A 16,358-nucleotide genomic window follows, 5' to 3' on the forward strand; every position below is an offset into this window, starting at 1 on the left:
ATCTATCTATCTATCTATCTATCTATCTATCTATCTATCTATCTATCTATCTATCTATCTATCTATCCATTCTATCTATATATCTATATGTCTATCTATCATCACAGGGAGAAGAGCAAGTGACCCTGGAGCAGAGCATTAGACCAAGCCTGAAATGAAGCTGGGATATGTAGCTGGATAACCAGGGCAGAGAGCGCCAACCAGAGATGTGCCTACAACTCTGTTGCTCTGACAGTGAAGCAGCATTCTACTGGGCCAAAGTGTATGGTCAATTATATAGTTCCAAATTGTTTTCCAGAATAGTTGGACCAGTTCGCAACTCCACCAATATTTCATTAGTGAACCTATAGTCCCACATCCCCTCCAGCATTTGTCATTTCTGATAGGGGTAAGAAGGTACCTCATAGTTCTTTTAGCTAGTATTTTCTAATCAATAGTGACTTTTTTTTTCATTTTTATTTTCATATGGCTATAGACAAATTTGATTTCTTTTTCTGAAAACTATTTGTTCTTATCCTTAGGCTATTTATCAATTGGAGAATGGTTCTTCTTTTATAAATTTCACTGTTTCCTATATATTTGAGAAATGAGGCCTTTTTCAGAGAAACATGTAAATTTTTAAAATATTTTTTCATTGTTTATGGTATTCTTTAGCAAAATGAGGTTTCCCTGATTATATCTCTTAATTAGGTCTGGTTTTGCTTTTGCTTTGCTTGAGATCATGATTACTACCTCTGTCTTTTTTTTACCTCAGCTGAAACACAATAGATTCTGCTCCAGTCCCTTATTTTAACTCTGTCTTTGTTTCAAGTATGTGTCTTGTAAACAACATATTGTTAGATGCTGGTTTCTAATCCATTCTGCTATACACTTTCATTTCATGGGTGAGTATCTCATTCACATTCACAGTTATGATTACTGTTTATTTCCCTCTATCCTATTTTCTTCTGTTTATCTATCTTTTTTTTTCTCTGCCCCTCCACAAAAGTTTGTTTTGCTTTTGACCACTGTTCCCTTAATCCATCCTCCCTTTTATCACCCCCCTCCTTTTACTTATCCTTTATCCCTCCCACTTCCATGTCAGGTAAGATAGATTTCTATACTCAATTGAGTGTGTAAATATATTCTTCCCACATTGAACCAGTTCTGATCAAGGTGTGGTTCAAGAGTTGCCCACCCACCCTCCACATTTTCCCCTCCTCTATAAAAGCTCTTCTTTGTGCACCTCTTTAGTGTGATAAAAATTTTCCCCATTCTTCCTCAACCTTCCCCCCTCTCCCAGTGCACCCTTCTTTCTTACCCCTTCATTATTTTTGGAGATCATCCCAGTATAATCAGCTGTGTTGCCCAGACCCAAACAAGAGTCAAGAATCTGTAAGTGATTAGACCATGCCCCACCTAGATCAAACTGCTTATAGACAATTGAAATTTTGCAGTTACCTGATCTGAGGCTCCTTTGACATCCTTAAAGAAAACAATATTCAATATCCAGGGAAAAGAACAATAGAACTTTAGAGGAAATTAATAAATCAAAAAATATGTATTAAGTGTGTACTATTACTCCAACTTACATCTGCCTAATTTCAATTTCAGAACAACATGCCCCTCCAAGGATAAGCTTATCATTTCTAAATTCACCATCTTGCTGTTAACTCAAATCTTGATTGAGATCACCTTTCTCAACCTCCTCTCCCTTCTAATTGGAAGACTGGAAGATGGAGTACCAAATTCCTCCCAATGCCTTCCTTTCCAGAGGGCAGAAACTGCATTTTCAGACCACTTCACTTTGCATCTGCTGTTCCTCATGATTTCAACCAAATTTACCAGTGTCCACACTATATAAATGTTAACCACAAAATTTACAAGAGACAAGTAAAAGAGATGAATTTTACAAAAATTCAAATTGCCCAGATTATCCAAAGAGGAAATAGAATACTCGAATAACTCTGTCTTACAAAAAGAAATTGAAAAGGCCATAAATTAAAGGAAAAAAGTCTAAAATCAATTAGATTTACAAATAAATTCTACCAAATGTTGTTTAAAAAGTGACTTCAATATTCTATAAACTGTTTGAAAAATAAGTAAAGGAGTACTACCAGATTCCTTCTATGATATAAATATAACCTAAAATGGGGAGAGTGAAAACAGAAAAAGAAAAATATAGACCAATTTCCTTAATGAATATTGATACAAAAAAAGTACTTTTGGTAGAATTCTGAACTAGACCAACTATTCTGGAAAGCTCTTTAAAACTATTCCCCCAAAACTTTAAACTGCATACTTTCTGACCCAGCAATATAGCTATATCTACTACCAATACCTCAAAGAGATCAAAGGAAAATGACCCATAGGTACAAACATATTTATAGAAGTTCTTTTTGGTAGTGGCAAAGAATTAGAAATTGAGGGGATATATATATCAATTAGGGAATGGTCGAATAAGCTATGGAATATGAATATGATAAAATACCACTTACTTTGAGAAATTATGAAAGGGAGGGTTTCAGAAAAATCTGAGCTGAGGCAAAGTGAAGTAAGAAAAATGAGAAGAAAAATGTACACAATCACAACAGTATAATAATGATAATCAACTGTGAAAGACCTAGAAACTCACAATTCCAAAAGACTCATGATGAAAAATGCTACCCACTTTCCAAGAGAGAACTGATGGACTCAGAGTGCAGGCTGAAGCCTGCTTTTTTCTCTTTCTTTTTCTTGTTTGCTTGTTATTGGAACATGGCTAATGCAGAAATCTGTCTTGGGTGACTTTGTACTTCTTGCCTTCTCAATTAATGGAAGAGAGGTGGGGAAGGGAGAGAGTCTGCAAATGAAAATTAAATAAAATTGGATTTTAAAAGAAAGCTTTAAGTCATTAATAATAATAGAAATGCAAAGCAACACACCTCACATACCAAGATAACAAAAGATAGAACAGTAAGGCCCTGATATTGGAGCTGTGGATCAGGAAAGCAATTCTGGATTATATTAAGAAAGTGTCTACAATGTTTATAACTTTTCACCTATATACCATGAAAAAATTTTGAGCAGTTCATTTCATCGTAACAAATAATTGGAAATAAGGTAGATGCCTATTAATTGGGAAATAACTAAACTAGCTATGGGACATGTAAGAAAGGAAACATTACAGGGCTGGGTAAAATGTGAATATGAAGAATAGAGAAAAACATGAGAAGACACATGATGCAAGATAAAGTAAACTGAAGCAGGAAAACAATATACATAATGACTAACAAATAGAAGGGTGCTAGAGCCAGCTCAAACCAGCTCATGTGGGCCAATTATCAAATTTTCAGTGTCAGCATTTACACTTCAGAAACTGACAAATGTTACAATCAGAACTTGATCTGATTGCCTAAGCTTAAGAAAATGAAGGAGAAAATGCTAATAATGCAGATTAAAAGTTAAGTCATCTATGTAGCTATCTACTTGGGGAATGGAGGGAAGGGATTAGGGATCTGGTTGAAAAAGGTTTATCACTACACTTCTAACTACAAAAATATAAATGAAAAGAATAATGACAATACAATCATAACTACAAAATTATGATGACCAAATTTGTCTGTCAACAAGAAAAGGCACCTCCCTCCTACTTTGCAGAGGCCAGGGAGGAAGAATATGGAACATTGTATATAATGCCAAGCTTTAACAATGTATTGATTAGTTTTGATGAATTGCTTTTGTTTTATTCTTTGTTAGAAGAGATGGATTTCTGGAAGGAGAAGATAGAATGATACATTAAAAAAATGTAGATAATATATAAGTGAAATATTTAAAATCTATCTATCTATAAAAATGTATAAACAAAACACATGTCTTAAATGGCATAGTCAAACCTATGTTTTGGGCAAGACAGATGAGGCAGATGGAGCTTTGCTCTAAACCCAGAATAATTTGGAAGGCATTAAACTGTCTACAGGGGCATGAGGGGAATGGCTATGTATGTGTTCAACCATGGGGACATTTAGGGCGAAGGAAGAGTAGAACTACCAACATAATTCCGTTCAATCCAACTCGTTTATTAAGCACTCGTTATGTGTTAAATCATCTTGCCAGTCTAGGAATACAAAGATGATAAATGAAAAATCATCCTTAAAAATCTTACATTCTACATTTTCCAGCATGTAAATAGATGAGTAAATACAAGGGAAATTGAAGAGGGGCAAATAATTATGAAGGATAACAATCATAGCTTGCACTTATATGGTACTTTAATGATTACAAAGCACTTTACATATCTAATTTGATCTTCACCAGCAGCCTTTGGAGAAAGATGTTATTATCCCGATTTTAGAGATGAGAAAACTGAGGCTGAGAGGTTAAATGACTTGCCCAGACTTGCCAGTAGCTGAGGCTGGATTTAAATTCAGGTCTTCTTGACTTCAATTTGGGCACTATATCAACTATGCCACCTGGCGGGTAGGGGAAAACCCTCCAGTAGGAGGTAGTGTCTGAGTTGAGCTTTGAAAGAAGCTCAAAATTTAAGAGGCAGAGCTGAGAGGTAATAGCACACAATGTAGGAGGCAGACTGTGCAGAGATGCACAATGGAAAATAGAATATCCATTTAAGGGAACAACTAAAGGGACATCTTGGTTGGAAATGAAGAGTGTGTGAAAGGGGTTAATATGAAATAAGCCTAGAAGTTGGGTGGCAGCAAGATCATAGAGACCCTTCAATTCCTGGCTAGTGAGTTTGTGTTTTATCTTTTAGGATATCTTTTAGGGAGCCACTGAAGATTCCTGGAAAGGTGAGTGACATGGTCAGAGATATGCTTATGAACATTTCTTTTAGAAGTCACATGGAAGATGGTATAGACAGTATAGATCAGATCATAAAAGATTTTTGTGTTTCGTGGACCTCTCTGGCAGTCTGGTGAAGTCTACAAACCCCTTTTCGGAATAATGTTTTGTTTTGTTTTGTTTTGTTTTGCTTTTTGGAGGAGAGAGGGCAAGGCAATTGGGGTTAAGTGACTTGCCCAAGGTCACACAGCTAGTAAGTATTAAGTGTCTGAGGCTGGATTTGAACTCAGGTCCTCCTGACTCCAGGGCTGGTGCTCATTATTCATCCTGATCATTGTGGAAACTTTATTGAATAGGAATAGCACTTGAGACCCCAGTGCCAGAGACATTCCACAGAGGATTAATGATAAGTAGAAGCTCTAAGTATTCTCACATAAATCATCTGCATAAATAGCAAGGACCCTGCATACCTCCAAGGCAGGGATAAATGTTGTTCAATAATGTTATCTTAAATGTATGCTGCCTTATAGTTAAGCTCTTGCATATATTATCTTATAAATGCTCTACATAGACTAACTCATTTGATCTTCACAACAATGTTGTCAGAGAAATCAAACAATTATCATTATCCACATTTTGTATGTGAGAAAGATAAGGTTCTGAAAAGCTAAATAATGTCCCCAAGGTTAGATAGCTTATAGATGGCACATTTAGGATTTGAATCCTGGTCTTCTGATTACAAGTTCCATTGTTTTGTCTACCATCATGCTCTCTAACCAACAAAATTATTCAAAATTATTGTATTATTTATAGCGATAGTGAAACCTATACACTTGGGGTTTTATTTTAACATTTCTGGGACAGTCTCAACATAAACACACAAACACACACACATGTGCAACTTAACTTCATTTCATTTTAGGGATAGAAAGAGAATGTGTCTACTTTTCCTGCATCACCTGTTGCTGTATCCTGTGGGTCAAAGAAACATCCTTCCATTAGCCTTAGGTCTCTTATTTTTTTCTATACACACACACATACACATACATATATACACATATATATGTATGTGTGTATGTATAGATTCATAGATATGTGTATATAGATATGTATGTGCACTAATAGTTTCTTATATGTATATATCATACATATATATGTGCATGTGAACATGTGTGCTTGTACGCATATATCCTGAGAGTTTCTTAGAACACTATTTCATTTTAACATATGATTTAATCATCTGCTACTTACTAACAGTTTGGCTCTGAGCAACGTTACCTCACCTCTTTGGAGTCAGTTTGCTCATTTAGCAAAATGAGGGCATTAAAATGGGTCATCTCTAAAGTTCCTCCTTAGAGCCTATGACCTTATTTCTAAGATGCTGCCAATGCCATTATTCCATCATCATGTCATTGGATGATGTGCCAAAGACAGATCCGAAAAGTTTTGAAAGGAAAAACATATCAAAGCACTGGGCATCATTAAGAAGCCTGGTGAGAGGCGGAGTGAAGTAGATAGAGTTTCAAAGTCAGGAAGACCTAGGTCCAAGTTCTGCCTTTGATATACCCACTGGTTGTCCCTGGGTAAGGAACTGACTTCTTAGTGTTCCAGGCAACTCTCTAAGACTCTAAGCTGCACAGCCTATATTAGTAGAGGGCTCCTTCTCTGGGAGTTCTTTATATCAAATAAATCACTAGAACATTCCAACCCTGAAAAAAATAAAGGATATCTGAAACAGTTTCACTAATAAGTGACTAAGGTAGGATTTGAACCTATTTTTTGCCAATGAAGGTAGATGGATTCTGTTAACTATTCAAATCTGTCCAATCCAACAGGCACTTATGGTTGCACCTACAGTGTCAGTGAGCATTCAAAGACAAAATGAAAAATAGTCTATACCCTCAGGTAGCTTATATTCTAATGGATGCTACATCTGTATGACCTACATCATCACACAGACATCTTCTTGGATATACTTTGCTGTCCAAAGTAGTACAAGAGTCAAACATAAAATTCACAAGATCCCTTGGGACATACAGACACATCACAAAATCTCCCAGTCTTCCAGGGCCACATACAACAAAGATAGGAAGGTAGCTCCTTAGATTACCTCAGCTAAGCCATTATAGGATTCCCATATCCTTACCAATCAATCACCATTTATTAAGCATTTCCTATATGTCAGGCACTGTGCTAAGCATGGAGATGCAAAGAAAGGTGAAAGAATAAATAATACTTGCCCTCAAAGAGTTTATATACTAAGGGGAAGCAGGGGGAGAATTATCTAAATAAACAAGAACATACACTTTTGATACAGGATAAAAGGAACAATCTAGAAGAAAAAGTTCAAGATGGTGGGGACAGTCAATTTCCCACTCTTCCATACACTGCCATGTGACAAGCATAGCTCTGGGTTCATTTGACCAGAGTACACTAGCACCAAAGTTAGTGATATATATGGAGCCCCTGTTGCCCTCTCTCCATTGCACAACCCTACCTAGTTCCTTCAGTCCTTCTAACATCTACCATCAAGGAAGTACCCAGCGTAAAACTGATCACTTAGAAAAGATCAGATAAACTAAGCTATACTAAGGGATTGATGACTGAGAAAAAAGTGAGAAGTATTGCTTCTCTGTAAAGTGTCTATGTTTAAAAGGAGACATCCACAGATAGCAACGCCTTCTTTAAACTAAAAGAATATCCTGCAATGGTATGTTTTTAAACAGTATGGAAAAATAGTTGAGGATAGGAGTCTAGAACATTCAGTCCATAGACAATGACATCTAGGTATCCATATACTCTAACAATATGTAAGGTTCCTCTTGCATTTAGAAATGGGTTTTGCCTGTAGGCTGATTAGGATCCTAACTGCCTAATGCATCTAGACAATGAATAGAGTGCTGGGCCTGGGGTCAAAAAGACCTAACTTCGAATCTAACCTTAAATGTTTATTAATTATGTGACCCTGGTATAGCACAAATGCAATATTTACAATGCCCACAATCATGATAAAGAACGTGACTATAGTATCGCATGATGTTCAATCACAAAATATACCAAACTCTCCAGATATAAGATAGAACTGAAGCATTTAGTTAGACATCAGAAAACCCAATCCCAAAACCAGTAAACAGATTCCATCATAGTACCAAAGATATTCAGAAGCCATAATAACACTGGGAGCCACAGCATCCTTCAGTCTTCCCACAAACCAATAATACAAGATCAACATTTACTCACAAACCTCTCAATCTTCTTGCCTGAGCATCCTTTCTCCCCAACCATCTGGCTAGCTCTGAACCACCTTCCTGTGGGCTCTGCTTCCCTTCAGCAAACTTCTCCCACCACAGGCTCCATTCAGCCAATCAGAGAGCAGAGTTTATCTTCATAGCAGGGAAGCTTCCTGTGGGCTCTGCTCCACCCCTTAGCAAATTCCCTCCATCACAGGCTCCATGTGATTACATTCAGCCCGTTAGGGGGCAGAGTTTACTTTAAAAGCAGGGGAGGTCTTCAAACTCCCCCCTAAGTCTATTAAGGAGCAGGGAAGATCTTCAAATTCATATTCTCTTACACCTGGGGAGGTCACTTGATATCTATCTGTCTCAACATCCTCAACGATAAAATGGTGATAATAATAGCACCTACTTCCCAGGGTTACTAAAAAAATAAAATGAGATTATTTGTAAAGTGTCTGATATGTTTGTTATTCACGAACCCATTTGGAGTTTTCTCGCCAAAGAAACTGGAATGGTTTGCCATTTCTTCTCTAACTCATTTTACAATTGAGGAAGCTAAGGCAAACAGGGTTAAATTGTCCAGGTTCACAAAGCTAATATGTGTCTGAAGTGAGATTTGAACTCAGATCTTTCTGACTCCAGAGCAGAGTTTTATCCACTGAACTGCCTAGTTGTCCATGTCTGATACATAGTAGACCCTTAATAAATGCTGGTTTCTGTCCTTCCTTCCATGCATGGAATGTCTCACATTACTTTTCAGCACAATCTGTCTCTAGAAAGAGGAGGAAAAAACTTAAAACTCCAGTGGTTTTTTTTCTATTGTCCTGGATGTGCAGCATGACCTGCTTTGACTAGCATCAAAGGATCTCAAAGGCAACCGCCCTATTTTTTCCTCCTGTATTTATTACACTGGGAAAAATAGCCAGCTTTTTTTTTTTTAGTGCCAGCTTTTAACCTGGAAAAAAAATAAAGGAAACCAACTTTGAAATTAGAAGGCTGATGAGTTTTTAAGTACATGAGCTGAGCCTTTAAGAATAAGTAGGAAAAACCAATTATACAGTCTATATTTAATGCAGTAGTAAAAAAAAAAAAAACTGAAATATCCTTCCCATCCCCATGGTTGTTGACCTGAATTATAGTAAAGCCCAAAATTCCATATGACAATCCCATGTCTTCCCTATGCCAACAAATAGATGTATGACAATCCCCTTCCTTATGAATTAAAGGTTTAGTTAGCTGCATTGAACTCTTGGAAGACAAAAGCCCAAAAGATATAGGAAGTTGAGTCTGCTATGCCTACTTAATCACAGCAATGCCTTCGAAAAGTAATTGAACAAAGACCTATTATCCAGTGTGATGCCTTAGGGCAAGAATCCTAAAGTAGTTAAATGGGATGCTTATAGAATGCATCATGCATTCCCTGTCAGAAGAATCAGTGTGAGATCTGCCCAGAGCTGTTGATTGGCAGGCAGGTGTCTCTCCTACCAGCAACCGCTGGGTACTATAGGCACTGGGGTGTGTCAAGCTGTTGGAATAGCAATCATAGATGCTCTAGTGGATTTATTGGTCCTCCAGTAAATGGAGAGCTGCCCTACGGCTTTGGCTTCTCAAAGGGAAATGTCCTTCTGGAACCCTGCCTCTTCCCACAGAAGGAAAATTAAATTCTGTCATTGCTTCTCCTTGGAAAGAAGGTCACATTTATACATGTGTTCCTGCAAGCCAATAGAGCAGCTCAAAGTCTTTGTGCTCTTTTATTGCCATGCTCACAACAAAGCAGTCTGGAGTTGAAAACTTATGTGAAACTTCTGTCCTAGTTTCCACTGGAACCAAGAGGTTTTTACAAAGAGTTAAGCATATAAGTAATGCATAAAGCAACAGGTCTTCATAACAAAAGCAGTCCATAGCAAAATGGGAATTAAGTAGATGAAGCACCTAGGGGGAGATGGAGGGGATCTAGGGAAAAGATTAAGGAACCAGCCTAAAAGACATGAGGCTTGTCTCAATGGTGGGGATAGATCCAACTGGGTGTTGGTCGTCAGATAGGGAAATGGGGTCAGTCACTGTAGCCTCAGGAGTTCTGGACTTCAGAATGAAATAAGAAGAGAGAGGCCCCCTAGGAAGGCTGTTCTCACACTCTGCACATCCAGTTCCCCTCAGCTTTTTGTTTCTCTTCTTCACGTACATGTAGAAAGCCTGAGTCCTTGACTATACACAGTCTTCCAGTGGTCCTAGTTTTCATAGAGCTAGAGAACCAAACCTGATGTTCCCTCACCTCGGATGTCATAAATGGGGGTGGGAGGAGGTGTGGTCGAGTCTCAGGCTAGTAAACACCTACTCCCCATTTCTGATGTTATAAACTACAAATGGCTTCTAACAGGCTATTACTAATTGCTAATTCAAGTGATTTTAAAAGAGTGCTAAAGATAGGGAAATGGGTTAGAATCAAAAGGGAAAGCACACATGAACTGGAGACCAGGAAAGTTTCACTATTTGTCAATGTTTACAACATTGTCACCACAGCAATATCCAAATAGGGCCCAGGAAGGAGAAAAAAAAAAACATGAAAAGCTGTTCTGGGTAAAAAAAATAAATAAATTTAAAAATACCTGTTCTCAAAATTGCTTTTTCTGAAAAAAAGAGAAAAAAGTGTCCTATTTTCCAATTTTTATTCAAAGGTTGGGGTACAGAAGAGCACCAAAGTCATATTCAGCCTTAGGGAGCAAAAATTCCTTAATTTTCTATTATCCATACTTACTCTCCATTTCTCCTTGTAAGCCAAGAGTAAAAGCACACTGTCTCTCTATACTCCAGATCATGTCTATTTCAGGGTTGGGGTGGGTACCCTGCACAAAGCCAACTGAGACCAGAAAAAAAAAAATCCTGTCTAGTGTGATGCACAGAAATCTGTTGTTTCAATATGAACATTCTACCTGGATATCTCCTTTGCTGAAACCACTATTCTGTTAAAGTCTGTTCCATAGTACCATAGTGCTAGAATCTCCCAAGGCATCATACCAGATATGAATAAGACTCAACTCTAAGAATGTGCATTTATCTCTTGGGGTTTTGAAGATGACATCATTGATTATGATTACTATTTGTGTGGATATGACTAAAAAAACAAAACAAAACCCAGTGCTGAACACAGCTCTGTGGTTGTATTGAGAACACTGTTCTTTGGTTCCTAATATAGCTATGCCTTTGCATCAGAACAAATTTAGGAAGTAAACACTGGGCCTTGCTTCAACCATTCAAATTTAGCATTCAGCTGAAAGGAATATCATATTTCTTTTAAAAGCAAAAGAAAATTCCAAAAACCCTGAGTTGTCTAAGTTAATGAGAGCTGACCTCCTTGTATATAGAAAGAACTCCTTTTTCGACTCCTATATATTATGCAAGACCATTGCGTTGTCTTATATAACCAGACAATTGTACCTGCTCCAACCTTGACTCAGAATGAAAGCCAAAAGTGTTGAGAGAACAGAAAGATGTTTGATGTATGCACCTGAGAAGCTCTATTCCCAAAGTATTTGACAATGAGAGTAAATTAGAGTGGTCCTAGTATTATTCCCTGCACTGAATTCAAATTAGAGATCGTTGGAACACAAAGGAAGTCTCTTAATTTTTTGGAAGGGTTACTCTTCTCCAAATACCCTCACTTCACCTCCCCCTGCAACCTGTTCTTTGGCAACTTTTCAAATGCATGACTCTCAAAGTCAATGTTTGCAAAAGCTGCAGTAGCTGCTGAAATTCCCAGAATTCATAAGTTGAGCATTCCAGGAACCCTAAGGACTTTAGAGAGCATCATATATCCTATCTTCTGGATAACTGCCAAGCACCAAGAATGAACTCCTCTTAATGAAGATAAACTGACTTGTTTGAATACCAAAAGACACCCTGAACATGTGCAGAGACCAGTCTCAAAAGTTTAGTGGATGACTTTGTGCAGATCACATTGAGCATTAAATGAATACTTCACTGAATTACCATTCATTTCAAATGGATTGACCTCATAATCTACAGAGGAAAATATAAAATAAATGTGGAGTATATGACAGTAGAAGGTGGACTGAATTTGGAGTTGGAAGACACAGGTTCAAATCCCAGCTCTGTTCTTTAATATGCATATGCCTTTAGGTGAATCACTTCACTTTCCTGGGCTTCTGTTCCTCATAGTAAATTGAGGATACTAGACTATAAACCTTAAAGCCTATAAACCTTCTCCCCCCCCCCCAACTCAGCTCTAAATTTATAATTTTAAGAATATGATGCCCAAATAATGAATTGAAGTTGGATAGATATTCCAGTGAGTTAGTCTATCAGACCATGCAAATGGACAGTTGACCCAGAACTGAATAGGAAGAGGATAGTGGACTGAATATTTGTAAAATTGGGGAATATTTTCATTGGTTCCATGACCAGATGCCAAAACATCTACATTATCCCACTGATATCACAAAGTTGTGAATCATCATGATCTTAGGAAAGCCAACATTATAGGCTATCCAAGGCAAGGGGGAGAAACCCAATAGGTTTAAGTCTGCTAAAAATTATTACAGTGACTTCCATTTTTTGTGGGGGGGGGGGGTTTTGAAGGGCAATTGGGGTTGCCAAGTGATTTCCCCAAGGTCACACAGCTAGTTTTTGTTTTAAGAGTCTGAGACCGGATTTGAACTCAGGTCCTCCTGACTCCAAGGCTGGTGCTCTGTTCACTGTGCCACCTCGCCGCCCCAAGTGACTTCCATTAAAAAAAAAATAATATGAAAGACCTGCATGAACATTAAAGGGTCTAGTTTGGTAATATATCAAAATAAATGATAATAGATGAACAATATGTTGCCTTGGTGTTCTATTGGTATCCATGACATATATTAAAGAATACTGAGAGTTTCCAGTGTATTCTATGGATTTTTTATGGAGGATCATAGAATCAGAGCAAGAAGGGACTCTGTTGTTGTTTTTCAATTGTTTCCATGTGCCCAACTCTTCATGACCCCATTTGGAGGTTTGTGGCTTTTGGGGGGGTTTTTTGACAAAAATATTGGAGTAGTTTGCCATTTCCTTTTCCAGCTCATTTTGCAGATTAGGAAACTGAGGCAAACAGGGTTAAGTGATTTGCCCAGGGTCACAAAGCTACTAAGTGTCTGAGGCCCGATTTTAGTGGTCATCTAATTTAACTTTAATAGTTAAAGAAACTTAGGCTCAGAGCAGTTAAACAATTCGTCACACAGGTGAGGTAGCAGAGCCAGAATTCAAATCTAGATTTTCTGATTCTAAATGAAGTGATCTTTCTTTGGCACCACATTCCTTTTCACTTTTAGAAGAAAATGAACAAGTTGTACACCGAATTAGAAAGCATAGGTAGAATGCCACTTGCATTAGAGAAGGGTCTACCCACACTTATGAGATCATAGATCCATCAAAATTTCAAAATATTTGTCATTTGAGTAATTTACAAAGAAAGACTTAATTCAGTTTTCCTGAGACAAGCATTTTTCTGTGTTCTAAATACATTATCCTTCTCAACCTCCTTCAGAAGCTGGCAGGTGGTACAACCCTTGTATAATTAGTGAGCTACCTGGGCTCACTAAGTTTCACTTAGATAATATTATAGAATACAGACATCAAACAAGGGGTATCAGGTCGTATGAAGTAACACTCCCTAGTGAAATCTGAATTAGATTTAAATGTAATTGGGAAATATTTAACAAAATAAATTAAAATCTAATAAGATATAAATAATATATTTTCAAATAAAGTCATCATGTGGCCCAAAGGGACCATTATGTACAGGTTAATAGCCCCCATTTCTACTTGAGTTTGATACCACTGTTACAGAAAACAAGGTCAAAGATTTTTATACCTAAAGTCCCTGCTCCTGACCCCTATTAGCCATATACAAATTTCAAAGTGAGAGGTTCAATAAAGATATGAACTTAAAACAATATCCTTGTAGATAGTCAATTATTCTAGAATAAAATATTGACCCCCCTGTTTTGCTTTTAAAGACTTAGACAACTTTTCCCCAATCTACCTTCTTTGTTTCATTGGACATTCCTCCCCGTCCTATACACAGTCATCCAACCAAATTGGTGTTTTCTCTTTTCCTTAATTATGGCATCCATCTCCCATTGCTATGCCTTTGTACAGGTCACCCCAAATCTTAGAATGCACTATCTCTTTGCCTCTACCACAGAGTTCTTTTCTTATTTTAAGATGCAAACAAAGCACTGTCTTGTACTAGAAGTCTTTCTCTTCCCTGCCTCGTCCAGTACTCTGCCTCCCAGACTAGGTCCAGTTAAATACAAGTAGTTCCATATGTGTGTATTTATTATTAATTTTCTACTTGCTCTGTGTATATATTTCACATATTTTTGTATGGGGTATCCAAGGAAGACTAGCACATCTAGTGTGAGGGTTTGATGTGCCCTTTTCAGAGCAGCTCATTCACCTTTGGTTGCCACTTATCAACCAACTCTCATCTGTGGCTGTAGCACGTGCCCATAACTGTCTCAGCAGGCAGGCTAAACCAAATCAAGGGTAACCGACAGGCCTCAGACTTGTTGGTGAGTTAGGGGGATGTCAACCCTGGGCATGTGAAGGCTTCCCTGAAAGAATCGGGGGATGAGAACAGATTGTTCCAAGGACCGTGAAGATGGTTGAAACAGGTGCTATGGAGTTCTTAGAGTGTGGTCAGGCACTGAAGATGCCAAGATCATCCACTGTATCCTGGGCCATCCCCAATTGTCTTGATTTTTGTCTTGCTGCTGGACTTCAGTGATTCTGGAAGTGAGAAGTGAGGCTGATGACATTGTGCAATTCTGCTTCACTTAAACCCAACTCACAAGCAAATCAAGCCATCACCCTCATGATTTCATTGGTCCTCTTTGAAAATGAAGAATGAACAACAACTTGTCTCCCCCATTAGACTATGAGCTCATTATGAGTAGGAATTATTCATTTTTTGTACTTATATCTCCAGTGCTTAAGCACAATGCCTGGCACATAGTAGGCTCTTAATAAATATCTGTTGATTAATCTGACCTGCCAGATTAATTAAGCACCTGAAAGTAGTTTTACCAGGATTGCAGGCTCATTGCACAATTTGCCCCCAAAACAGTAACTAAGTATTCACCATTAATCTCTAATCTCTTTCACTTCCTCATTTTTCTCTGCCTAATAAGAAGTAAACATCAAATAGATGAAATGCAGACAAACAAGGTGATAAAATCTTGGTATAGCAGGAAGAACTCTGGATTTTGAGTCAGAAGACATCCTGAATCCCAACTCTGCTACTCGCTACTATAATGCCTGTATAGTCTTGGGCATTTCACTTTTCTGAGCCTTAATTTCCTGCTCTTATAGTGCATGTATTGGGCTAGAGCAGAGTTTTTCAAACTGTGGACCAGGGGCTCCTAGGAGTCCTCAAGACCCTTCCAGGAGTTTCAAGATATAAATCTACTTTCATAATAGTAATAAGATATTTTCATTTCTAAATTGGTATTAGTAAATAAAACACACATAAATAAAGATTCTTTGGTGGTGGGTTTTCAGTAATTATTAAAAGGGTAAAGGGGTACTAAGACCAAAAAGTTTGAAAACCAAGACATGCAACTGATACTTGAGCCAAACAATATCCATATGCTTGACACATAACATTTTCAAAGACTCGTTCGTTCTTCCACCATACCCTACCCCAACCCCCATGTCTTCTGCAGGTGTCTGTCCCCACAGTGAGACGGCATATTAAGAACATACAAATTGCAGCTAAACAGTTTGGTACTTTCCCGGAGAATGCAAGGTATTGTTTATCCACATTTGCAGCTGAGGCACCAAATGTTTTAATTGGTTATCTTTCCAATGAATTTTTAATTCATTCTTTTGCAACATGAGAAGGATAATCTGCTCTGCTTATAAACTAAAGTATACCCTCCTCAGCCTTACATCTGAGTCACTCAGTTCCTTGGATAATGTTTTATAAGAATTTATTCAGCCAAATTCTTGCAAGTTCAAAATACCACCAAAGTTGTGACTAGCTGTGGATAAAGTACTTAATCAAAATGTTTGAAGACTGAAACCAAAGGCCCAGCAATTTCTATACTTGATTCTGGACTCCAGGACATAGGCTAGAGAAAGAAATTGATCATGTATCCTGATGAGCTTGAAAGCAAGGGAAATGGGGATGCAATAAATACCTTTGTAATTCAAAATACAAAGAATTTCTCTTCATACAACTTTCTCTTCTTTCAATTTCTTTCTAACTTTCTGGACTAAGGGACATATTGTGGTATTTTGATAGGAGTATTAGACTTGGGGTTAAGGAGATATGGTTTTGAGTTACTAACAGGCAGTTTGACCTTGGAT

Source organism: Petaurus breviceps, unplaced genomic scaffold, assembly GCF_028583685.1.
Source record: "Petaurus breviceps papuanus isolate PSGF00001 unplaced genomic scaffold, PetGlider_PUasm1.0 90919, whole genome shotgun sequence".
Classification (NCBI taxonomy): Eukaryota; Metazoa; Chordata; class Mammalia; order Diprotodontia; family Petauridae; genus Petaurus; species Petaurus breviceps.